At 30.8% G+C, this 7,264-nt stretch overlaps 1 long non-coding RNA gene across 1 annotated transcript; it reads left to right on the top strand.

Moving 5' to 3' along the window:
* Positions 1 to 356: 356 nt before the first annotated feature.
* LOC111086179 lies at positions 357 to 7,086 on the top strand. Its single transcript, XR_002610933.1, has 3 exons — positions 357 to 695; positions 5,780 to 5,881; positions 7,048 to 7,086. It is a non-coding gene; the product is annotated as an uncharacterized LOC111086179 (long non-coding RNA).
* The last annotated feature ends 178 nt before the right edge of the window (positions 7,087 to 7,264 follow it).

Here is a 7,264-nt window from a genome sequence, read left to right as displayed (position 1 = left end):
CACACCAGTCACGTGACCTCGATGACGCAACAATATATTATTATAGGATAGAACTACTAAGTACTTTATTTTTTTCTCGATCTGCATAGTGATGGTTAAAAGATCAATAACATTACATATGTATAACGTGTTTATTTTAGCTAAACACTTTTTAGATTAACATTTATTATATGTTTTATAAAAAAAAAAATGTTTGATTTATTTTTAAATTTTTAACTTTAAATGTATACTTAAATACTGTTTAACAAAATTGATGAAACGCTTCTTAATGTATACGGTTATACGAAAATTCTGATATATTCGATGTCTAGTTGTGGGTGTGATAAAGTTATGTTTTGCCAATAGGGGCGCTACTCTGAAGTGACTAGTTAAGGAAAATATATTTTTTGCAATTTTTTAGTTTATCAGTTTGGCTTACTGTTTATGCGTGAAGACACTAAACAGAATAAGCATTAGCACCAAAATGTTGACGTTCTTAATTATTACACAGATTGAAAAGTCAAAATAATATGTGCATAGTTTGTGTACGGGTATTGGGTACAGGACCTGGAAACGAGAGTGGTGTCGTGAAAAGAAAGATGTCGGAAGAAGGTACGGGAATGTTACTTTACTTTCGAATCTCAGTTTTTTACCTTTAATCACACGTATAAACCACTATATGTTTGACGTCACATTCTATATACGTTTTGTATAAGGTGTGTTTTTCTTTTCGCGTCGAACTATACTTATTCATATAAAGAGTCGATGCTTATCAGACTTCTTAACTAACCCAAATATTACAATCCGCAAATAACTTCAAGTTAGGGTTAGAACTTAAGAATAGCTAAGTGCTTGTGTCACTGTCAGATTATCGTATTCGAAGTATATTGGCATTCCACATCATGCATGCTGTGTTAGAAGTATGAGAGGGTTTATTAAATTATGATCGCTACTACAGCTATTCTATAGCTTTTGATTAACATAGATTAACTTTTAATTTAAGATGAGCAATTAATGAAATTAGAACGTAGAAAAACAATACAAATGGTTATCATAATTCATTAATATTAATAATACTGTTTCTAGCATTATGAGTTAATGAAAGTCTATGAATGTGTGAAAGTATAGATACGATAAGAGTGGATGAGCTTTAGCTACTAAGTAAAGTATTAGGAAACATTAATGGGCTTCAACAAATAAATTCCTAAAACCAGATAAGACAGACTTAAATCATATTAGATGAAACAACTAGTTATGTTTTAATATGTGTCATTTGGGTGGCATTGTTTATGATGTTTAATGAAGCATTTTTGTTATTTTTCCAGACATTTATATTTTAGTTTGTTTTATGTATGCACTAAAAACAACCACAAAGAATGTCAACCAAGCTAAATGTAATTTTTCTCATTGACTTATCTATCTGACAGTTGTTTCACTTAAACAATACACATTAAATCATGATGTACACCATTTTGTTTGTTTGTACTCCTATTAGTGATAGAGAAGCAGTTTTGCTCGAGAAAGTTAGGTCTGACCTAGCATTGTTTTGTTTCTAATCTGAGTGAGGTATTGCTCTGAGAGACAAAAAGTTGGGTTTGTTCCTTGTTGATGCTGAAATCTCACAATAATATTTTAATTTATTTTAATCACTGAGTATGATTTGAGATAGACTACATTCTACATATTTCAGTAACAGCTCTGTTGAACTTGCCAACATCACTTCCCTGAAATATGTGACATTGGATTTGCATATATTTTGTTATGTATTCATTGTCTTAAAAGTACAAAAAAAACCTCCGAAGTTCTGGCTCTAATCTTCGAATTTCTTCATAAAGGTTTCTACTTAACCAGCTTTAGAATTTTCTGTACTTGATATTTTAAGGTTTTTTGTTGTTTTGATATATATTTATAGTGAAAATATAACATATTTTGTTCGAACAAAACTTTTTATCTTTTCATCCAGATCATGACTCTCTTCAAAGGTTGCTTCACATGTAATTTATTTTTAATACCTTCACTTATTTATTGTTTTGTTTATGATAATTTTTATCTAGATAATTGGCTGTGTTGCATTATTCAGATAGCTCATTATCATGATTTTCAAAATGATCAGGTTAGAGCCCTTTCCAAGTAAATTTTTTTGGTTAAAATTGGCTCTGGTCTTTATTGAGAGAGGTTTACCTTCAGCTTCTTTATCTTTTTGGTAGAATTCACTCATATCATCTCATCATGAGCTTAACTTACAATTCCCTTGCTTAATCTGGCATATACCATAACAGCTTTTGTTTATGAAAATGATGATGATATGATATATATATGATGATGATGATGATACCACTACTATGTCTCTCATATCCCAGCTGGCCTGATGAACCTTGGGATTGAACAAAAGGCTTTGTTGGCACAGGATATGGCAGATGTAGTGTGGTTAACATACTATAACATATTCTTCTTTGCTTTTAGTCATGGATTCTTAGAATTGTCTGTCATTTGATGATACAGCAGGGAATAATACAGACAATAACTCAGACCTTTACATTTTTTTTATAATGTATCTACTTCTATAGCTCTGTACTGCCAACTAATACTAGCTGTAGAATCTTAGTCAAGTTCCTTTCTGTTTGTTCTTCCTTATGGAGTGAAGAAGTGTGTGTGCTTTCAGTTGAACTCTTTATATGGAGCCAAGTACTTTTTTGGGTTTGTTCCAGTGCTGTTTTCTTGTACTTTTCTGTGATAGCTGTTTCTTGTTACGGGTGGATCTTTTGGTTTATATATATATATGTATTTACTACAGTGGTGGTTTAGTTTTTCAGGCTAAGGTTGCTACACTGTTTCATGCCCAAACTCAGCATCTTAAGGAAACTAACAAATGGATAGCATACAAGACTTGCAAGATAGGTTTATAGGCAAGACTGTAGAATTGCACTTTAAACATTAAATTAATCATTTAAATTATTTGATTTGACAAAAGCAGCAAACAGTACTTATATTACCTCTCTTAGACATAATATAGAGTTTATAAACTATAGTCAGTAGGCTTTGCATGAATAAGGAAATTGAAAATGTATTGTGTTCTCATACCTTTCTTTGCCAGTGTTTGTAGGCATGTTTATAGCAAAAAATTTTGTGGCTGACATAGAGAACTTGTTTCAAGAATTGAAAACTCTCATGCCATATAGTTCCTTGGGACAATGATTTGAACTATCTGATCAATATATATATAAAAGTATGAATTTTGAAACATAAATAAAAAGTAAAAACTAGCTCTATGGCACCCCTGGGTGGGTGCACCCCTCCCCAAGAGTAAAACTGCAACACTCAATTAGAAACATTATGGAAAATATATTTGTAGTCATTCTCCCACATATTATAAAAAATTACAATATTGAAAATTTATTAAATTAATAGTTTCATTTGTGTAATTTTTTACATAAACATTTTTTTTAATTGAAAATTTTGATTTTGGGTGGATTTCACTGCATTCCTAATGAAAATATTGTCTTCAAATTTCCTGATTTTTTATTTTTTTTAACATAATATGCCACTCATATTCCCCTAGGACAAAGGTTGAACTTGAACAAATTGGCACTAATGTGTAGTTTAGGGACAACAAGGGACCTATTGGTCCATCTAGGCTGTCCCATCCTCTAAAAAACCCTTTAAAACCAGCTCTTATTATTCATATAGTTATCAAGCTTTCTCTTAAACTCACTTAATTTACTGCTTTCACAACATCTGAAGACAACCTATTCCAAAGGCTAACCACCCTGTTAGAAAAATAAAACTTTTAGCTGAAGATGACTCCTACTCTGCCAAAATGTATATTTGTGTCTGCATCAACACTATCAATTCCCTCAACAATCTTAAACACCTCAATCGGATCCTTTTTAACTCTTCTTTTTCAAAAGAAAACAATCTCAGAGATCTTAACCTCTCCTCTTATCACATCCCCTCCATTTCTACAACCCTCTTCTGAATCCTTTCCATTAATGTAATGCCTTTCTAAGGTAAAGAGCCCAAGACTGAACACAATACTCCAAATGTGGCCTAACCAGTGACCTATACAATGAAATTATAACCTCTTTAGACTTGTATTCACTATTTCTATAGATACAACATAAAATCCTATTTGCCCTACCACAAGCAACAGCATACTGATTGGATGATTTAAGAGAGTGATCTGCCATTACACCAACATCCCTTTCTTTCATTACACCATTAAGGATATTCCCATCCAAATTATACTTATAATTCAAATTATGATAACTCACATGCATTATCTTGCATTTATTATAATTAAAGCCCATCTTCCATTTATTCGCCCAACTTACTAAATGATCTAAATCCTTTTGTAAATCAGCAGCATCATCCTCACAGCCAGCAACACCCAAGACTTTAATATAATCAGCAAACTTAAGTAATTTATTGACTATTCCTTCATTGATGTAAATCAAAAAGAGCAAAGGTCCTAAAACTGAGCCCTGAGGTACCCCACTTGTGACATTAATCTAGTTTGACAGAACTTCATTTAGAACAACCCTCATTCTTCCATTCAGCAACTTTTCTATCCAATTACTTAACTTATTCCCCACACCTACAGAGATAAACTGTTTTACAAACCTTTTATGTGGCACCTTGTCATATGCTTTCTGAAAATCCAAATACACCAAATCTACACCCTTGTCCTCATATACATTTTACACTCATCCATATAATTTGTTTTTGCCAACAAGGTTACTGTGTTAGGCTGTATTACATTAGGTTTTATTGGCTTAAGTAACTTCTTGAATGGACAATATACAATTTGTTTTCTCCTCATTTTCCACAACTCGAAATTTTTCCTGATTTTTCAAAATCTCAGGATTAACCCCTTACCTTTTGGACACTTATTCAAAAGAATACTTACCTTTGCTTATTGCATCTGAAGATGCTTTTATAGTAATTGGATCCTGTGATAAAATCTGCAGTATGTCAGTGGTATTCAGCATTGGTAGTAATTAACTACAGTCTTTTTTGATCAGATAAAGGTGTATAAAACAGGCCTAAAAATTATCCCATATATCAAATATTCTGATTAACAATTTAAAGAAAAATATTTTGATTATAATTTTGGTATGGCAAAAAAATTTTTCTTATTGTTCACCAGAGATGTAGACACAGCGAAACTACAAAGATAAAATTCATAGTTTTATAAAATACAAACAATGGGAAACTTTTAAAAGAATGTAGGAAATCTTTTCAAATTTCAAAGCTGCAAATTTATAACAAATATCAGATATAAAAGTATGATATTTTATTTGCAAAAGCTATATAATCTGTAGAAGGCTTATTTCAAGTTTCAAACTATTACATTCAGAAGTTTTTATTTTATTTTGTTTTTACATTGCAATAAAGCGCACCAGGTGTTTTGAATCAAATACACATGGGCGTTGAAATTAAGATGGTTTCACTGACTATATGCCAGAAATAACATGCATAGAACAAAAATACCTAACAAAATATATTTTCTTATGTAATCATGTAAATATGCTTCTGTCTTAGCAAGTAAATGCTTTTAATTCATGTCTATAAAGACTTTATCACATGTATAAACCCTTCATAACTCTCCTATCCCATCTTTATGTAGCTGTTATAGTACATATACATTTTTTTTAATCTTTGTAAACACCACCTGTACCACAAGTACTTTGTTATGCTTTCCCTGCATCAAAACCTTTCAAGCCAGTTTAATATTGTGCCAAAGGTGGTTATAGAAAATAAATGTATTTGTTCATTTATTGAAATCTTCTCTTATTATTAGGCACTAGTGCTGCATCAAATTCCACATACAGTAACCCTTTCTCTATCAAGATGTCCACATGTTCTCCTACTAAAAGTTCAGCAGATAGTACTGATTCACAAGGTGGGTAGACAAAGAAAATAACAAACATTATTTCAGTGTTTCAGGCATTCAAGTGACCTTTAATTATAATTCTGTGCTGTAACTAGTTATTGTAGTTATTATTCTCATTATAAATTCAAATAAATTTAAGTTTCACAGTCACATCTTATATATCCATTCTGACATTAAGCCATTCATTGAACTGATGCCTGTATTATATTGATCTCTAATAAAGTTCAACATTAGTTTGTGTACATGCCACTAAGTCACTCATGAACCTATGGAAGGGCTTACTAATACTGTTAAACTCTGTTTACATGTACATTATGAAGATGTATAAGGTATATAAAAGATAAGTAAGTAATACTTAGAAAGAGCTATAAAACTGTTTATATTTAGTTAATTTTATTCTGTTGTTTAATGCATTTAAGAAGATGACTATATTGTGTCAAAGTATATTGAAAATTTGAAATTAACAAATTACGAAATAATGCAATTCCAAGTCCTCATATTATTTTAACTTTTTTTTTGTATGGAGATGGTTAAATTTTTTTGTAAATGAGTAGTATTTTGTAATGGTAACAGGATCTATCCATTTTTGAGTTACATGGTTATGTAAAAATAACTTTTAATAATGTAAAATCCAAGTACATAGCTATTAAAGAATGTCATTGATTATCAACAAGGTTTACATTGTTAAATAAATGTATCTTCTGTTGAAAGTTTTATAAAAACAAACAAAATTGAAATCAAATATAAACTTCCTACAATATTGGTGTTTTGTTTTATCTTTAGCATATTCATAGAATGAGAGATGTATGTGTGCTAAACTCTTTCCAGATGGGTCACGGGTGAAAGGCCAAGTCATCGTGTTTGTTGACTTGCATTCAAAATTTTATTGAACTACTATTTTATGTATTTATGTCAATAAGTTTGGTATCAAACTGTAGATTATAATTCAAATTTTAGTATTATACCTTACTTAATTTCTTAATTTAAAAGTAAATATAAAAAACATAAATAAACATTGATTTTTGTGTGTCATGTAGTATGTTGAATGCAGCACTGCTTCAAATTAGATGTTTTTGATGTCAAAATACTAAGTCTTTAGTTTCGTATGAACTAGGAACTCAAATTACTGATATTGACAAGCTTGAATATAAAATAAGAACATTTTATTTTTTCAGTTTGCTAAGATATTGCTCATGTAATAAATCAAACATAGTGGCACCCTGCCCACTTCTTTTCATTTTTGGAAATGCTCCCTTATATACACGTACTTCTGTATATGACATGAATAACCAATCAAAAGCTAAGAATGTCCCCCAGTGGCTTTCTTAGCCATTTTAAAGTCCTAGGATGCCATCTCTTTCTTTCAAACCAAGATTTCAAGGAGGTAGGTTG

Source organism: Limulus polyphemus, unplaced genomic scaffold (assembly GCF_000517525.1).
Source record: "Limulus polyphemus unplaced genomic scaffold, Limulus_polyphemus-2.1.2 Scaffold903, whole genome shotgun sequence".
Lineage (NCBI taxonomy): Eukaryota > Metazoa > Arthropoda > Merostomata > Xiphosura > Limulidae > Limulus > Limulus polyphemus.
The sequence above is the reverse complement of the archived record's forward strand: the minus strand, read 5'-3'. Positions and strand labels throughout refer to the sequence as shown.